This window comes from Anopheles merus, chromosome 2L, assembly GCF_017562075.2.
Source record: "Anopheles merus strain MAF chromosome 2L, AmerM5.1, whole genome shotgun sequence".
NCBI lineage: Eukaryota > Metazoa > Arthropoda > Insecta > Diptera > Culicidae > Anopheles > Anopheles merus.
In genome coordinates this window covers 43,519,650-43,536,675 of record NC_054083.1, presented here as the reverse complement: position 1 = coordinate 43,536,675, position 17,026 = coordinate 43,519,650, and the positions used below count along the sequence as shown (strand labels likewise).

The window sequence follows — 17,026 nt, the reverse complement described above, 5'->3', positions numbered from 1 at the left end:
CCCACTCGATTAGTTGGTACCGGTGGTTGGTTCGTTTGTCGCCGAGATTCTACCGTCCAAGCGAGAAGTTTATGGATGGCGCAATTCGATTCACTTATGTATACGGCGAAGATGATGATGATGCCTTTTCAATCAGCTCTTCAATTGACCGTCATTTGGAGTAATTGAAAGAGTGTACCTATTTACCTACAGCTACTAGCAACAGCTGAACATTTTAACGAAGATCTTAACCGCCACCAAAGAATCCAGCGAATTGTGCTGGTGCGGACCATTACCGGAACTTCAACTTTTTATTAATGGAAAAAATTGTACTTAGTTGGATTTTCTTCAACCTTTTGAATAAGTTGTAATGCACGGAATTAGGCATTTCGTACTTAAAACTGTACAAAGATTAGGATTTTCATGAGCTTATCTTGTAAAAATGATTATTTTTATCTAGAATTGTTTAAAATTTCATCCAACAAACGTAATACTTGAATATCCTACAGCTAAAGTGGACCAATTAAACGACTTCTTCTTCATCTCCAGTACCTCCAGCACCTCTGCTTCAGCCAGATCATCTTATTCCTTGTCTAATTCTTCCCTGGCTAAGCATCCACCGCCCAAGAATGGCACAGTTTTTCCCACTAACGAAGAATTGTCATTTAAATGAATGCTGCCGACACTTGCCACAGACACCAGGACCGACGGAAAGACAAGTAAAGAGATAAACTTATTGCACCATAACACGCCCCGCCACTCCCGTGTCACCAGTCGGTAGGTTTTGCCAACCCCACGTTTGCCTTCAAATTTATGCACGGAGGAAAAGCTCCCCCGACAACTTGCTTCTACTTGCGGGAGAATATTACATGGCAAGCGTTTAAAGCAATTTGGCAAATGAATAGAACACAATTTGCAGCTAAATCTGACACTTAAATTGAAACCAGCACACCAGCAGCAAGAGCACAGGCAGAGCATTTGTGCAGACAAGTTGTGCCCACCAAGCACTAACTGAATTATGGAACGCTGGAAGATGCGGTGGAAAACCTTGAGTGAAGTGGATTATATCGTGCGCTTCCGGATGGTACGCATCCTCCGGATAGTTTTGGCGTGTGAAAACTGTACTGGAGGAGCTTTTCAAAAATTTTGTTTTGCTTCTTGTTCTTCCCATATGGACTGTAAGTCAACTGCAACTTGGGTCGAATCTTAAAGAACTACTCCTGTAAAAAACAATCGCTCCCTCTATTGGTTGTACGTTGTCCTTTCAAGTCACGAAATCGTCGTCGCGCGTACGAAGTTTTGTGCGTTGAAAAATGACTCATTAAAAACTCTTCCTCCCTTACACCGTTACACCCCAACCTATCGTCACTCAAACAAACACGTGCTCGGATCGTCTGTCATGTTGGGGGTGCTTTTTTTCTTAATTTTCGCCTGAAAAATGGCAACCATCAGCGAAGGCTCTTCCACGGTTGGGGAAGACGTCATCCTCTGCTGTTCGTCCGTTTGTACGCAATTTTCCTGTCATTGGACGCCGGGGTGGTTGGTGCTGATGCTTTAGGACACAATGGCCACCGGGACGACGAGGTGTGTGGTTGTGTGTGTAGGCTTGCAAGACGACACCCATAAAACATGACAGATGGCGAATTATGGAAAGAACTTTGCGCGGTAAGCATGACAGATCGACGACGGGGACAACAACGCACCATCATTTCGGAGACGATTTCACGTTCTCCGCCTACGATCGTCATTTGCGGGGAGGGGCTATTTTTTCCTCTTTTTTGAGACATTACTTTTTTACTTGATTACATCACACACATACATTGTTACGTTGGGAGTCTTAAGAGTTCTTACTTTTTTTGACACAGCAGAGCAGTGGCAGCAGTGCAAATGGAACCGATACGAGCATCCTCCACCTTGCTAGGGATGGAGCTCCTTTTTTAGGAGTTTTCTGGATAACATCAGTCATCACCGCGCGGCATGGAGAGCATCATTAAAGGCTGGAGCGTCGCAAGGAAAGACGGAAAAAAAACAGAAGAACTCACCAAACAGATGCCACCGGCCCCAGACAGATAGAGATAATTAATCTAGATACATAATGTTTTACTGACGATTTGCGGTGCTCATTTTTTGCTTCTTCCCACGAACGTCAGACTTTTGTCACCCTTGGGGACGGTACATGAATTTTTACGCACTCCCAAACCAAGTATCAGGCACTTTGCCGAGACTTACGTGACCTTTCGCTAGAGTAAACATAGCGCTTTAAATCATTCCGCTTTCAGGAATCATGTCTGGGTCCATGAAGCTTGCATAAAGTCTTTAAAAAAAAACACCAGCTAACAGCAACGCAACGATGGCCACAAAACACACAGCTAAAGCAAGCCATTCTTCGCACATAATCATTTCCGTGCTGCTACGACCATCAAGCATGAACCATTCCGTGCTAACAAATCAAGAACGCTCAAGGCTCAAGCGTTTGCGATGTGTCAAAAGATGACAGCTATAAATGTGGGCAGCAAAAGCACACACAGACACACAAAAACGGCTTCCATCCGCAACGCTACAATCGTAATGTCTCGGGAATCACTCACAGGAAGGAAGTGGTTTTTGATGTGTGCTAGCGCCAAGCGTCAAAAGAGAGCAGCAGTAGAGCACAGGTGGCTGGTCTAAGGAGCAGCTGGCAAAGAGAAGCAAACGCCCCGAAGAACCCTTTTTGAAAGCCAAGCGCAATGGACAATTTCCCGCAGCAAAGGTGAGACTTGTCAACCCATCCCTCTTAAGCGTGTTTGCCTCTTCGCTTTTTTCGCTACGGTCAGCGCACATCGAGTGACGGTGAACCGGGTCTGGTGGCTTCGTTTTGATGCCACCAAACTTTTCTTGCAGCCTGCCGGGCGGCCATCTTCGTGGAGCGAGAAGTGGTGGAAAAATAAGCTACTTAAGGTACACGGTTGGTTACCGGTAGAAGATTCATGCCTTGGTAAGTGCTTTTTTATCCCTTGCGGAAGGTGAATTTGTGCTCTCCCACTGCTCCCAAGGTTCAGAACGCTCTCACCGAAGTGTTTCGGGAGTCTAGCATTCGTTTCGTTCCAAAGCTGGCGAATAACATTCGTACAAGAAAATAAAAAAAAATTAAGACATTTATGCTATGCGTGTCCCAAGGCCCAACGTGGAGGGGTCGCTCAAGTCTTAGTGCATTATGAATGCTGCCCGGGATTACTGGATTAACCTCCGAGAAAAAAAAAACCCCACCCAAAAGAATCATAAATCGCATGCTCTCGCCCTCCCCCCCATTGGCTTAGCACACGCTAAGCTTCATTAGAGAAGAATAACTTCACTGCTTGTGGGTTGCTGGAACTACTTCTTCTGCCGCTTCAGTTTGTGGGGACGACCCTGCACCCTTGGCGTTGAGTCGAAACAGTGAATGTCGGTTTTTTTGTTTGTCCTACGGGATATTGGTGAAACGCCAGTTGATTGGATTGAGAAGAACTTACCTAAAAATAGACAGAGAAGAGCAGAAAGAGGCAATCAATATTTTGGTGCGTTGGTTAGCAAATGGAAAACTTCAGCAAAAGGGAAAAAAGGTATTCATCTGCCGAGACAGGCAGTAGCAGCAGCAACGTGGAAAATGTAATCAAAACATAATGTTATATTTGATGACACACAGACACACAGCCAGAGCGTGCATGTGTAGCCCCAATGACTCCACGCTGGAATCACATTAGATGGATTGGATGATAGTCGCACCAGCCAGGAAGAGGCACGAGTTTTGTGACCCCATTCCAGATGGGAAAGCACGAATATCGTCCGCGTATCTTGCACGTTGACACGCGCCCTCAGCATCCAACTGTTCCCGCGACGATGACAGTACGAACACAGCACAGCCGCGGATCATACGGAGATCGTACATTCAAGATGCGAAAAAAAACGCACATACACACACACACACACACGAACGCGACAAATCTGGAGAGCAAAAAGTGCGAAACGCAGATAAGCGCACCATGGTACTAGGGCCCGAAATAGCCCGAAAGAAGCCAAACATACGAAATAAAAAAAGGTCACGCTTCGTTAACTCTTCAATGCCACTGCTGCTGCCTCCTGCTCCCTGGTGTGTGCGCTCGTATGTGGTGCGGTTTTCGATTGTACGTCACGATTCGGCCACGTATCAAATCTACTTCTTCTTCTTCGCTTTCTTTTTTGCATGCCTGCACAATAAAACAAAAACCCAGAGATGAGAGATGCTGCCGCTCGAAAAAGATGCGACTAAAATCAACATCTGCAATATGAGGCCACTGTTTCGGTTTTGATTTCGTTCTTCTCTTACTTTTTGGGGATGGTTTGTTTAGTAAGGCAAGCTCCACCTTGCCCCCAAACGAAGTGCGGCCTAATGCTGATGATACTGCCATCTGTGCCCTTTGCGTTATGCTTAACAAACAAAAAAAAAACGCGATACCCCATGAATCATCGCTCTGTTCGTTACTCCATGTTTCACTTCTAGAGCACCGGTGGTGGTTTGGGAGAGGGGGGTGTACCGAGTAGCATGAATTTGAAATCATCATAAATGTCACGCGCCATACTGACAGCGAGAAATGGTGCGCTAGAGCGCAGGGATGAAGCGACGGTGGTCGACTGTAGTTGAAATATTTCTCGAAATACCTTCGCGGGATGCTTTTCGCTTTTCGCTTTGTGCAAACGGCAAGCCGAAAATTTTCCATTCCCGGGGTGAGATTTCGCATGTCCGCAACTCTGATGTGTTTGTTTGTGTTTGAATGGGTATAGCTTTAAATTTTATAACATGTTCGCGAAATAGCAATGTTCCCATCTCCACGATAACTTTGGAGCTCACAATGACAGGTGTCAAAAAGTGCTGCTGAGCCACACATACACACAGACGCATGGTTGTGTGCTCAGTCTGTCAGTGTGCACAAAGAAGCTATCGGTGAGTTAAAGCCATCTGACAGCATCACACATACAGCCGGAAGCTTCTTAAAGAGCGGGAACGTCAACCGACAACCGAATACACCTTTTAACTCCATACATCCTCCAAACATACCGCCATTGATGTACGCCAAATGTCAACGTGCAAGAAGAGAACGTTTTTTTTTATTTGCAAATGGAACCAAATCAAACGATTTTAATGCAGCTTTCGATATGCGAAAAGCGGCAACGGAGAACAAAAGTGTCGCTCGCGCAAAAAGCCGGCAAGAGTGGGAAGCCTTATGAATGTTAAAATGTGTCGCTGACGAACGACGACGATGATGACATTCATGGCATGGCATCCGTTCCCCCACAATCCCGCAGGCTGGAAGAAGCTTGGAGAGACACAATCTGACAGGCCCGCGGAACGAGGGCTGGCTAATGGGCATTCGAAGTATGGGGGTCCTGCATATGCTTTTAACTCGCTTCTCGGGTTCGGTGAACCATTTGCACATCTGAGCATACTGAAATCTTGTGATTGAATCTTAATAATGTGTTTCTCCATCCTTTTTTTGGGAAGAGCTTTGATAGAACGCAAGAGACATCAACGGGCGCAGATGGTCCAGATGTTGCAGTTGTTGCTACTGCTGAGTTCTAGATGTCCAGATGTTGTCTTACTCAGGGAAGAATGAAGACGAGGAATTATGTTTCGAGGCTTTCGAAGGATTAGCCACCTTTAAATGGAGGATTTAAAATGCCAAGATTCTCATGAATATATGAGCCACCCAGGCATGACTGAATAATGAAAAATCTAATTTCAAAGTCCTCCAAAATCTCCAAAAAGGTGCATTTATTAGTTCCAGCTTTCCAGTTTGATCTTAAGATTAAGAGCTGCAATAAATTGCATCCCAAATAATGAATTCAATAGCAAACACACAACAGATGCTCTGCCCTGCAATCCAAAAAATCCAATTAGCTGCCCACAGCAGACTCCAACCATGCTGTAATCGTAATTGTGTGGTTCTTTAAATTCTACCATTACTATCATTGTCAGATCATAAACATTCACTGCATCGCATTGTTGTTATCGGCTGCTTTCACGAAACGAAACGAGTGGATAGAAGATGAGAGAGACGGAGAACTCCTAGTAATTACTATGTGAAACACTGTGCAATCTATTTGTCTCGAGACGCTTCCACTGCATCATCCTGCACTTCACGCCGGGGATCAATTACCCGTACAAGGGGGGCCTTCGATCTTTCGTGCTTCACTTTTCCAAACCCTTCCGAATGTGGAAATTTTCCATCGACCACCACCAGCACAGGCCCGGCCGGACCGCCCTCAATCGTTACGCCCTGCTTTCTTTCTAGCTTCTTCGCGCCCTCGACTTTGACCGTCTGGTGCACGAAAAACGTCATGGCCGTTAATTTTCTCCCAACTGCACCACCGTTGCACTACTGCGCCACTGGCCGGGGGCGGAGGCAAGTTTGGATGAAAAAGAAATGTGGCCACAGGAACTCACTGAACCGTGGCTGCATTACTTTCGAGCGAGAGCGGGGGGGGGGGGGGGGCGTTCAGGTTTGAGGCCATATTTCACGCGAGCGAAAACGTCGAACGTTCGCGAGCCAGTGAAAACTGATCACAATAAAAGTAAAACAATAAAAACTCTAGCACGCTCCATCACAGGGTCCATGGTAGAGGCGGGTCGTCACTGTGTGGAAAAAGTGCAATCGGTGCAACGGTTGAATTTACGGCTAGTTCTCAGGAACCTTTCTAACCCATCGCCACAAGCCCCGGGCAAACGAGACAGGCTAGTAATTAACGGATTTGATGGGGGGAAAAGGAGGCAAAAAATTAAGCGAAAGGTTTGCTCCACTTCGAAGACGTCCAACGCTGCAGTCTTCTCTGCAGGTCGCCGTTTGCGGAAATGCCTTAAATTAATGTGCAAAGTGGTGCCCCCCGTGCGCTATTGCACATCTACTCCTTAGCGGAGACGCCCCCGAGAGGAGGGGGGAACGAAACCAATTTCGATACCTGCAATTTACGATCGAGCAGCAGCGTTTGTGGCCCCACAATCCACAGTTGGGGATTGTGCTGGAGACAAAGGTCAATGAGCCGTAGGACTTGAGGTGGGTTCACATCTAGATTTTTTTTTCTTGTGGGAAGGAAACTCAACAGCAACTTAATGGGATCAATCCATTGGACGATGGACGAACGTTGGACGGTTGTTTCCGGTTGCAGGATGAAGTGGTCAATTAAAAACTAGAAAGCAGTGGCAGACATTCGTCTCCAGGTTAATGGTAGGTTAGAAGTTGACGGCAAAGTGAAACTTTGCTCGATGAACAGAGATGCTGACATTCTTAGAACTAATACAACATGCTTTTAAATCGATATGTTTAGCTTTTACATCACACCCCAGCATTCACGATGAAATGAAACACACTTCAAATGAACACTCCCTTCCTGGAATGGGTCTGCTGATCTTGATTTGAGCAGCAAAGATGAATGTAATCAATAAACATCAAAATCCCTTCATCGATGAAAGTCAACACACGGCAGCAAATCACGGACGGTTCTACCCGGTTTGCATACACATGCGGCCTTACACAAACGTGCATTTCCGTGCATTGGTCACATTCCTCTTCCACAGCTGGTGCCTTCTAATCGGTGCATTACTACCACCGGCACTGGCACAACTGTAACGCCTGGACACACTGCTGACTGCTTTCTTCAACCTGGCCCGGGAACTGCACTGACCGTACGCTCCCAGGAGATTTCTCCCGCTCTTCCAGGGCGGGCTATTAAACTGTCGAATTCGGAGTACACGCAAAACCAATTACGTGGCAGAAGGTCTTTCGTGCGCTTCGGTTCCTCCGGCTTCGCTCCACGCTCGGGTGAAGAAGTCCGGAATTTCTACACATCCGTTAGATGTGTAGAATTGACTGGCGCTGGCTCACGACCGCATAGAACCGGAAAGTGGACACAGACACACATACAGAGGTTGGTTGAGTTCGTGATTTATGGTCACAGCAGCAGCACCACCATCGCCAACTCACTAGGGAGGGAAGCGAAGGAAACAACTGAGGGAAGAGACGGTACAACAGCCATCAATTGAACTGCCCTCACCCGTGCACACACATAGACACGGTGCTCGGTCCTAACGAAGTGCGAAGCCATAAAGTGATCGAACAGCAGAATAGCCAATTGGTATTAGTTGCAGCGAACGTTAGGTTAGTGAGAGCTTTCGCGCTAATGGAAGGCACACAATTTAAGCACGCTCGTTTGCTGCTGCTGGCTGTGATTTAATCGCTGCCCTGTAATAATCAAAATGGCCAACGCAGAGATTTGAGCGAGAAATGTCTTTCGCAGGGAAATTGTGCAGTTTATAACAATCAGGTTTATAGTCGGCCGAACTTGACACATCTTTGGAGGGAATTGGGAAGAGAATTGGAGTACGGAACGGTACATTAGCTACGGTACATGATTTGTATCTGAGAAATACTTAAAATCTCTTTTGTTTTTGCTCCAAAGATATCTCGGAACTTCGAAGTTATCTAAAGATTCATCTGATTGTGGCAGGTGAGGGAGAAAGACACTGCTGCAGCCACACCCAAGATTCCTGGAAGGCAGTGGAGATGAGTTCCGATAATGTCCCATTACCTATGCTAATTGAAGATATTATCATTGGAATTGGCCATTTCACTGCACGCTAACAATGGGATATTTAGCCATTTTTTGCTGATATGATATACGTTACAGATTCGACAAAACCAATTCCCAAGAGTTATAGGCTGTGACTCGCCCATTCATGCGATAGGCCACTTTGATTGCTTCTTCGCGATTGCATCTCTTATCTAATCGTACTACTTGCGGGGCTGTAGATTTTATCGCACTACTGCCGTTCACACACTCACACACACACACACACACAACACTCGAAACTGGCTGCTTTACCGCAAAACCTTCTCGCGTGACCGCGACGACCAAACGCGACGCATGACAGAGCCTCCGCCGCCGCAATCACGCAAACGTCAATCGTCGCAGTGCCCACCGAAAGAAGAGGAATAAAAAAAACCGCAGCCGAGACGGAAAAATCATTTGCGCGACCGACATCTTATCCCTGTAATGCTGCCCGCGTGTGTGCTGCCCTTTTTCCCGCACTTCCCGATGCTCAATGTCTAAGGTTTTACGATTCCCGCCCACCAGCTTTTCGATTCTCCGGGGCGCGCTTCTCAAATGTCGTCCGGAATCTTCTCCAGAGGCAGGAGGAAAAAATAGCTGAAACGATTCATCGAAATATCTTGCCGGTCGCCGGTGACTGGAACGAACCGGATTCTAGACCACAATCGAATGGAACAGCCGAACCGAACCCGATGAAGAGTGTCCGGGCAGATCGACTTAGTTGGAGGTTGCATCAGTGGAGTGGCGGCAGGGTCACCGCGGAGACATCATGTGCTAAGATCATTAACAATCTGTACGGCAGCTTGGTTGGATATTTGTGCGCACATGTGTGTGTGTGTGTGGGTTGCACGAGAGAGGAGACGGTTTAATATCCGTAAGGAATGTATTCACGTTTCACTGATCTGTCTCCCCCTTTTGCCCAGGGTTTTAACCGCCGATGTATCTGTGTGCGTCCCGGTAGAAGGTGACATCTTGGAGCCGAAGGGTGTAACGTGGTGGTGTGAGATGTTGAGCGGGTCTGTGTGTGCAAGAACGCTTGCCCTCCGGGAGCTTCCGTTGGAGCCGATTCTCCAGAAACCCCTCCAACGAACCAAACGACAATAGCAACGACGAAAGAAGATTAATCTTCCCCGTCGCAGCGAGAAGGTCTAGCAGAGGAACAAATGAATGCTTGGATCGAAAAAAATAGATCATAGAACCACCATCACCAAAGCAGGCAGGCAGGAAGTGTGTGCCCCAAAACCAAACCACATCATCAAAAAAAAAAAAAAAAACTCCAGAATTCGTCTTTTTCAAGGTTTTCTATCCACTTTTTTGTGTGTGCCGCCTGTCTCGGGTGCGGCTGTTACTTCCAAACCCGGCTCTAATCACCCCGGGGACCGTTTTTCATCGTTTTGTGTTCTCTCGGTAGGGAGGGGTGGGAGTGGGGAGTGCCACTTCCCACCCTTTGTGGGAAGAGAAGCCGGACGGAAAACGAACCTGCTGCAAAGAAAAGCCGATCATGAAGCGAACGCTTCACGCGCGGACACTGGGGGAGGAGGTTGGGATTTTCCTTCATTACAAAATGACGTTATACGTTCTTTTCTTCTTCTTCTTCTCTTCCACGTGGGTTAAGTTTCTCCCACTCTTGCGGCAACCGACAGTTTCGTTTCGCAGCCACACAACTTGTGCCAAAAACCGTTGCTTGCAAAAAATCCCCCCTCCGAACGACCGAATAGGATGTTTGATGGGACTCCACCCAACCGAAACAGACAGACAGGGCACACACAGACACGCACACACACACACTTACACTAACCGACCAGACCACAAAAGCTCCCCACGGACCATGACTGGTAAATCTTAAGACGATTGCGATTATTTGGCACTCTTGTTAGTGTGGTTAGCAGAGGTGGAGGACACGGGCAGCTGCAAGAAGCGACACACCAGGGACATGAATTCCCCATGTGAGTTCTTGAGAAGATGAGCGTGTGTTGGTGGTGGGCAAGTGTGTTGAAGGTGTAGCTTGTGTGCTCCCACCAAGCCTGCCAAGGTCATTTGAGGTTTATATTGCGTCCTATTAGATGGACATTTCCTGATGGAAAGAATTTGCCAGTTTGTATTCTTACTCCATCCAGAATTCTACCTCACAGTGGACAAGTAAGCTTAGGGGTTTTTGGCCTAAAGTGACAGCTCGGTACTGCTAAGCTGCCGTTTTTTGGGAGATGTCTACAAACATCTTCTTATCAGAATTGTCCGTCCACAGAGACTTAGGGGGTGCGCGATTGCTATCAGGACGCAAATGTTACGATTGTGGGTCTATTTCAAAGCCCTTCTTGGAATTCACCAAAATCTCGCATGACACTTTATTCCCCCTATCGGAAGCTCATTTCGTACCATTCTTTCCACGTCACAAAATAGAGAGATTATTCCATTTCCTTTCCCAATTCGCTGGCTCCCCTTGCTTTGCTCGGGCGTACGGTCGCATCTGTAAAATTCATTACTACACACACGCGCACCACAGCCCCACAATGTGCGCGACGGACGTCCTCATCCCAATGTCCGAGAGAGACACACAGCTTCATGTCGTCGGCACTCATCATCTCGGGGATCTGCCATTTCCCGTGCGGGAAACATCAAACTCAACCGCCCGCAAACGAATAGGCGGATGTAATTTAATTCCGATGAATAAATAGCAGTTGATTATACACCCGGGAGTATTTATTGATGCGGACTGGATCGATGCGAAGGGACTCGCTGATCGCGGAAGAACCCACAATTCCCGAACTTCCATACACACATAAGTTTGACCAACGACAGAAATGAGACGAAAATTAATGGCCCAAGAACCAAAATGACGTTGATGAGGTTCACAAAAAAGTGTTTAAAACTGGAGAGGACTGCTCAAATAACAAACGAAAAACTGCAAAATAAGCGCAGCATACATTTTATGCACGCATTTTCACACGACACGATCGTTTACGCTTTTTTACGCCAAACCGGAACACATTAATTTGCACCAATTCATTATAAATGCACCACCACTCCCGGTTCCCGAACCCAGGCTACCCAGGCATGTCGCGGCTTGGACCCACCCTTGGACCCGCGTACCACTAAACCAGAAAAATGTGCTTCGCGCTTCGGCAGCAAACGAATAAGAGATTAATGTGGAAATTAATTAAATATTTATGAAAGGAGCACGATGTCGCACAGCAATTCGTGCAGTGCAGAGCGCCCTTCGATGAACAATCAGCGGCCGGGCGTATGAAGGCCCCGTTTAGGGCCTCGGTACATTTGGCAGTACCCGCCAGCAATGTGTTGTAGCAATTAAATCACATAAAAGATAAGCTCTCAGATACAAATTTCGGGCTAGAGGATGTGCCGCTTCTTGTAGCAACTCCCTCAGGCTGCGCCAATAGTATACATAAACATAATGCATTACCATACCTAAGCCCAGGCAAAGGAGCAGCTCGTAAGCGTCCCGAAGTTCAATGCTATCAATTATGGATGCACTGGTTTCGAATGCACTGGTAAGGCTGAGGTGTACACGCTGTACGGGGTTGTACATCAAATTCCGCTCTGGCCAGCCGACCAGATCTTCGGGCCAGCCAACTCGTTTCTCTATTTCCACAACCGTTCGCGGCATATGCAAACTAACATTCGCCTGACCGCACGACGAGCGAAGTGTTGCTTCTTTCTGGACACCGTTACCGAGGTATGTCAACTGTCGACTCAAGATTCCGTTATGTCCGCCGCTACGCTCAACCGAACCCACGGAGCGTCTTGGGGAGGAAATGACGATTAGACGCGTGGTCACTTTTGCAAGCAATCAATAGAATAACGCACACACTAACACGCTCAGTCGTCGGTGCGTGACGACGTGAGATGCGTGGCTGGTACGTTTGTGGTGCGCTTTTAATTAAAACGCAGAGCATAGAAACAGAGGGAAGAGAAAGAGAGAGAGAGCAACGAACTCTCCCGCTAGATATCCATCGTCGGAGTAAGTACACAGCCATTCTAAGAAGCGCACTTCCACACCGAAATGTCCAGATTTATCTACCAGACGTTGCGCGACGTACAACCTCAAACTCCACGGCTGACGGACACTTTTAATTGCACCTACCGAGGGCCCTCTCGCACTCTCCTGCACCTGCTATCCGTTCCCAAAAGCTTTGCAGCACCCAGACCTCGAAAGTCCAACGGGGGAAGACGAAGCTTCTGAAATGTGTTGCACGTTCTTCTACTCTTAATTATGCCACGCGGACGGACGAGAGGAACAGTTCCGGAGTGGCTCTTGCATCTTGGAGTTCCTCACACACACACACACACACACACACACCGTCAATGCCGGATGTGCTTGACTGACTCGCACACTGCGAAACCCTGGGGTAGCGGAGACCGCGTGCCGGTACATCTGCCTCCACGGTACAGGGAAGAGGGAAGCGTTTTAAACGATCCAATGTTGATTATTGCCTCGGCCAATGAGTGGGCTGTGATCATCTTGAGAAAACGTGCAGCGTGCGTCTTTTGCGGTCCAATGACTATCATTCTTATTTCGTTTGGATTTCGATTCTTGTTTGAGTCTATAGAGTCTCTTTTAGATTCTTCATACCTTTTTCGCACAAACGATCTATTTGAAGCATTGAATATCTTTAAATCGATGCTGGAATTGGGCGGATCGGAAAGTCTACAACCCAAATGCTCGGAAAAATTCTCATTCGATCGGAACGGGTGTCGCCCAGAGAGTTACCGTTGTGTGTACTTCAGAGTCATGTATTCTAGAACAATTCTGAAAATATCCTATGCTCGATACAAACTTAATTTTATGCATTTAAACCCTCAAATAGCTCCCCAAAATCCCACAACGATGCTTACTCTTAACAGAAGTATCTTTCCGGCGTTGTCTGACACACGGCACGTGGAGCTCGGACACACACCGGCGGGGTATAGCTCAGGGACCGGCTTTTTTGCGACCTGCAAATGGCCCTGTACTATCTTGTTGGAGCTGCAGCAAAAACACACAAACACACACACTGAAACGCACTAAACCACTAGCAGAGAAAGCTTCGGGAACGCTGCTTTTCTCTATGCTGCTCTCTCTCTTTCTTTCTCTCTTCGTTCACACTTCGTTCTGCTTAACAACCGCTGCTTCTTCTAACAATGTTGCATCGAGCGAAGGAATGGATGTTGGCTCGGTGGATTTTCTATTTCCCACACATATATGCTTGCGCTTGCTCGCTCGCTCACCAATACCACTTTCAATAACTGCACACAAATACACACACACACACACACACACAGACGGAGGTGGATACACTGCAAAACGTGTACACGGTAACCGGCAAACGGAAGTGTGATTCCGAGGGAGAAGGGGCTTTGCTTCACACACGAAACGGCGCACAAACACACTCACAAATACACACTAACTTCCGGTGGAGCTTTTGCTTTACCAAATTTTTTGCTGCTAGAAAAGGGTGAGGTGGTAAAAACAGACAAAGAGGTCAAGAGGGGTGGGTGTTCAAAAGAGGTGGCGGGCTAAGTTAGTATCAAAATGCATCAAACGTTTCTATTTATATCTGGTTAGGAAAATCGCACTAATTGCTCCTTTTATCACAGCTTGCGTTACACTCTACCGCGTGGCGTCCCACGTGAAACACGTGTGAGGATGGGAATAGGGTGGCTGGGTGGGTTCACTGTTTCTACGAACGTGGATGCACTTTTTTTTCTTCAGTCGTCTGCTTCACGAAACCGGCACAAAGAGACTAAGGCTACGTACACACAACGACTATGCACTCCGGCAAAAGCATAAAACGAACACAATGGTACATTTATTTCCATCCTTCGCACACACACACAGAGGGAACGTTCGTCGGGTTAGAAACACTAGCCAAAGGGAGAAGGATTGAAGAAGCCGAGACAGAGAGACAGAGAGATGGGAAAAATGCAAAGAGATGACGCGAAAAGATATAGGAAAGGAATGTGTTCCGGCGGATTGGATAGACGAAATAATCGAGGCACTTCCGGCAGTTCACGTACCGGAGCACACACAACACACCGGCACACACAATTACACACTCCACAGGCACTCAGTATTGGCAAGAAATTGGCCACCACATGGACGCAAAACATAACCAGCAAAATTAAACTAACAGGCGTATGATCATTTTATCGATTAGACAACGCCGGGCAGAGCTTTCGCAGTGTACTGACGCGTGTCTGCCAGCAAACAAAAACCAGCTAAATACCAAGCGCACAGCTTCGAAGCGTTGCCGGTCGCCCCGAGCGTTAGTTTGCCACGTTTTGAACCGGGACGTGTACCGGGACACGCAACGGGAGAACGCAAAAGCTATAGCGAAATAGAAAAAAAAAAACGCCCCACCCCTTACTGCACAATCCGCACAAATAGTGGTGGTTCGGTTCGACTGCTTCAAACACGCGCACACTAACCGCTGGCACTACTTTCGCCGACCGGCAAGACGTCCACTGCAAGACTGGCCCCGACTAACTGAGCATGAGCCTACTTTGCCACGGCCCGGTGTGGCGCACGGCATCTGTGTGCATGGAGCGTGTGTTCGTGTGCATTCGTTGTGGAGAAGAGCGGGGGGGGGGGGGGTGTCTTTTTTTCGTCTGTGTTGCTACGGGAGATTCGGGAGCACGAGCGAACAGTAGGCGCGGGGTTGTAGAGGCGAAAAGCGACGGTTGCGATGGGAAAGTATGGAAAAAGTGGAAGCTCTGCGTGCGTCACACAAACCGGTGCGAGAGAGAGAAAGAGAGCGCACCATCCCTTCCCGAGAACTTGAAACGGAGGGTTGGGAGGGGTCTTTGCCAACTTCCGGTGCACAGACGCACACAGACAGGGCGCCGGCAGCCACACACACACACGAGCAGGTTGTTGAGAATGCACTGACGCAACGGAGGCATTGGTTGCAATTGCAGAGAGCCACAAGGATGCATTTCCCAAGGCAGTGGTGGCGGGTGGTTGTCCTTTCGCCGAGCACTCCTCACCGACGATGATGAGCAAAGTGTGTGTGTGTGAGTAAAAATACAGGCGAAAGAGCACACACACACACACACACAAACACACACACCAGTGCACGCAGGCGCATCCGTACGAGACACTGTACTGGGGATGGGAAGAGCCGTGAGTGTGCTGGAGGTGAGCAGGGGAAACCGGAAGTGATTCCTTCCGAGGGAGTTCATCGTCCGATGGCAAATTCGACTGCTGGGGGAAATTGCTGAAGGTAGATGGAAGGGGTACATAAAACCGATTTGTCCATTTGAAATTCAAAAACAGTCTAGACATACTTTTGGGAAGTTCAGGCTAGAGTAGGAGAAACAATTTGAATATATTTGGGTTTCAAAATATGTATGATCAAAACTTTGGAGATACTAAAATCCAAACAATATGAGCGATGAGCAGAGTCAACATTAAATGTTTTGCAAAGAACTGTTTATATTCCAAAACCACACAGGTTGGGCCAATTTCATGACCGGATAGAGGAGAGCTCAGAAACAATAGTGAGTGACGGTCGAATTGCACATCAGGCTGAAGTGGCACTCAGCCCAAAGATGAGTTCCTGAGTTCGTTGGAGCTTATTCCAAACGAGAACGGAACGGATCATCAGATCCAACTTCCACTATCCAAGCGGTGGATGAAACGAAAGATGACCCATGTCTTGCAGCTTCTCTCCGAAATTACTGTTATCTCTTTCTTCCTCTGTGCCTCTTTCTCTCTCTCTAGCATCGGATTCTATTCGAATTGAATGGATGGGATATGTCTCTCACGCAACGCGCAGTGGTAGTTGTTTTGCATTCCAGTTAGTCAAGTGTCACGTCACGTAGCGATGACTAACGAGCAACAACAACAACAACTACGACGTCTTCGCACTGCATTGCAATATATCAGCAATCGGCAGTCCAGAAAGCGTACGGCAGGCCAAGAGGCCTAGATCAGCATGTCAACCATTACACTCTTGTGGATTTATATTCTCCGCTTTTTTGATTGCTTGCGAATTATCTGTACTTTTGCAGCACCGTCTTTCGCTCGTCTTTGCCCAAAGACCTGCCTCTGCCTTACAATACAAACACACACACATGCACGAAAAACCGCATGAACCGGTTTGTGTCGGTTCAGTGGGATTTGTGATTGCAAATCGTCTTCTATCCACCGGCCTCTGCTCCACACAGCAACACACCCAACACTTTCATTGCATCCCTTTGACCATCATACGAGGGGATTGGGGAGGTTGTAGTTCTCTCTTCATTCTGTCTCTTTCTCTCGAACTCTTCCACCAAAAACACATACACCAGAGCACAGCACACGACACACACCGACAACAATCGGTGCTTGTTGGCTCTCTGCCTCACGCACCCCGGAACGGGGGGAGGGCGTCACACACTCTCTTCCATTGTGGTTTATAGCGTGTGCACACACACACACACACACACACACACAGTGCGTCCACGGTGCTGT

General features: G+C 47.6%; 1 protein-coding gene across 31 annotated transcripts in view; it reads right to left on the bottom strand.

Moving 5' to 3' along the window:
• LOC121592004 (protein alan shepard) overlaps positions 1–17,026 on the bottom strand; it is a 204,518-nt gene that overhangs the window by 96,360 nt on the left and 91,132 nt on the right. For 3 of the 31 annotated variants that reach the window (XM_041913189.1, XM_041913187.1, XM_041913190.1), the window contains exon 2: positions 13,429–14,017. The exons of 26 other annotated variants lie outside the window; for them this stretch is intronic. The gene's annotated coding sequence lies outside the window, so the exon portion shown is untranslated. Of the gene's footprint in view, positions 1–13,428; positions 14,018–14,939; positions 14,955–17,026 lie in introns of those variants that run through there. 2 more of the 31 variants (XM_041913191.1, XM_041913188.1) reach the window with 2 other exon arrangements.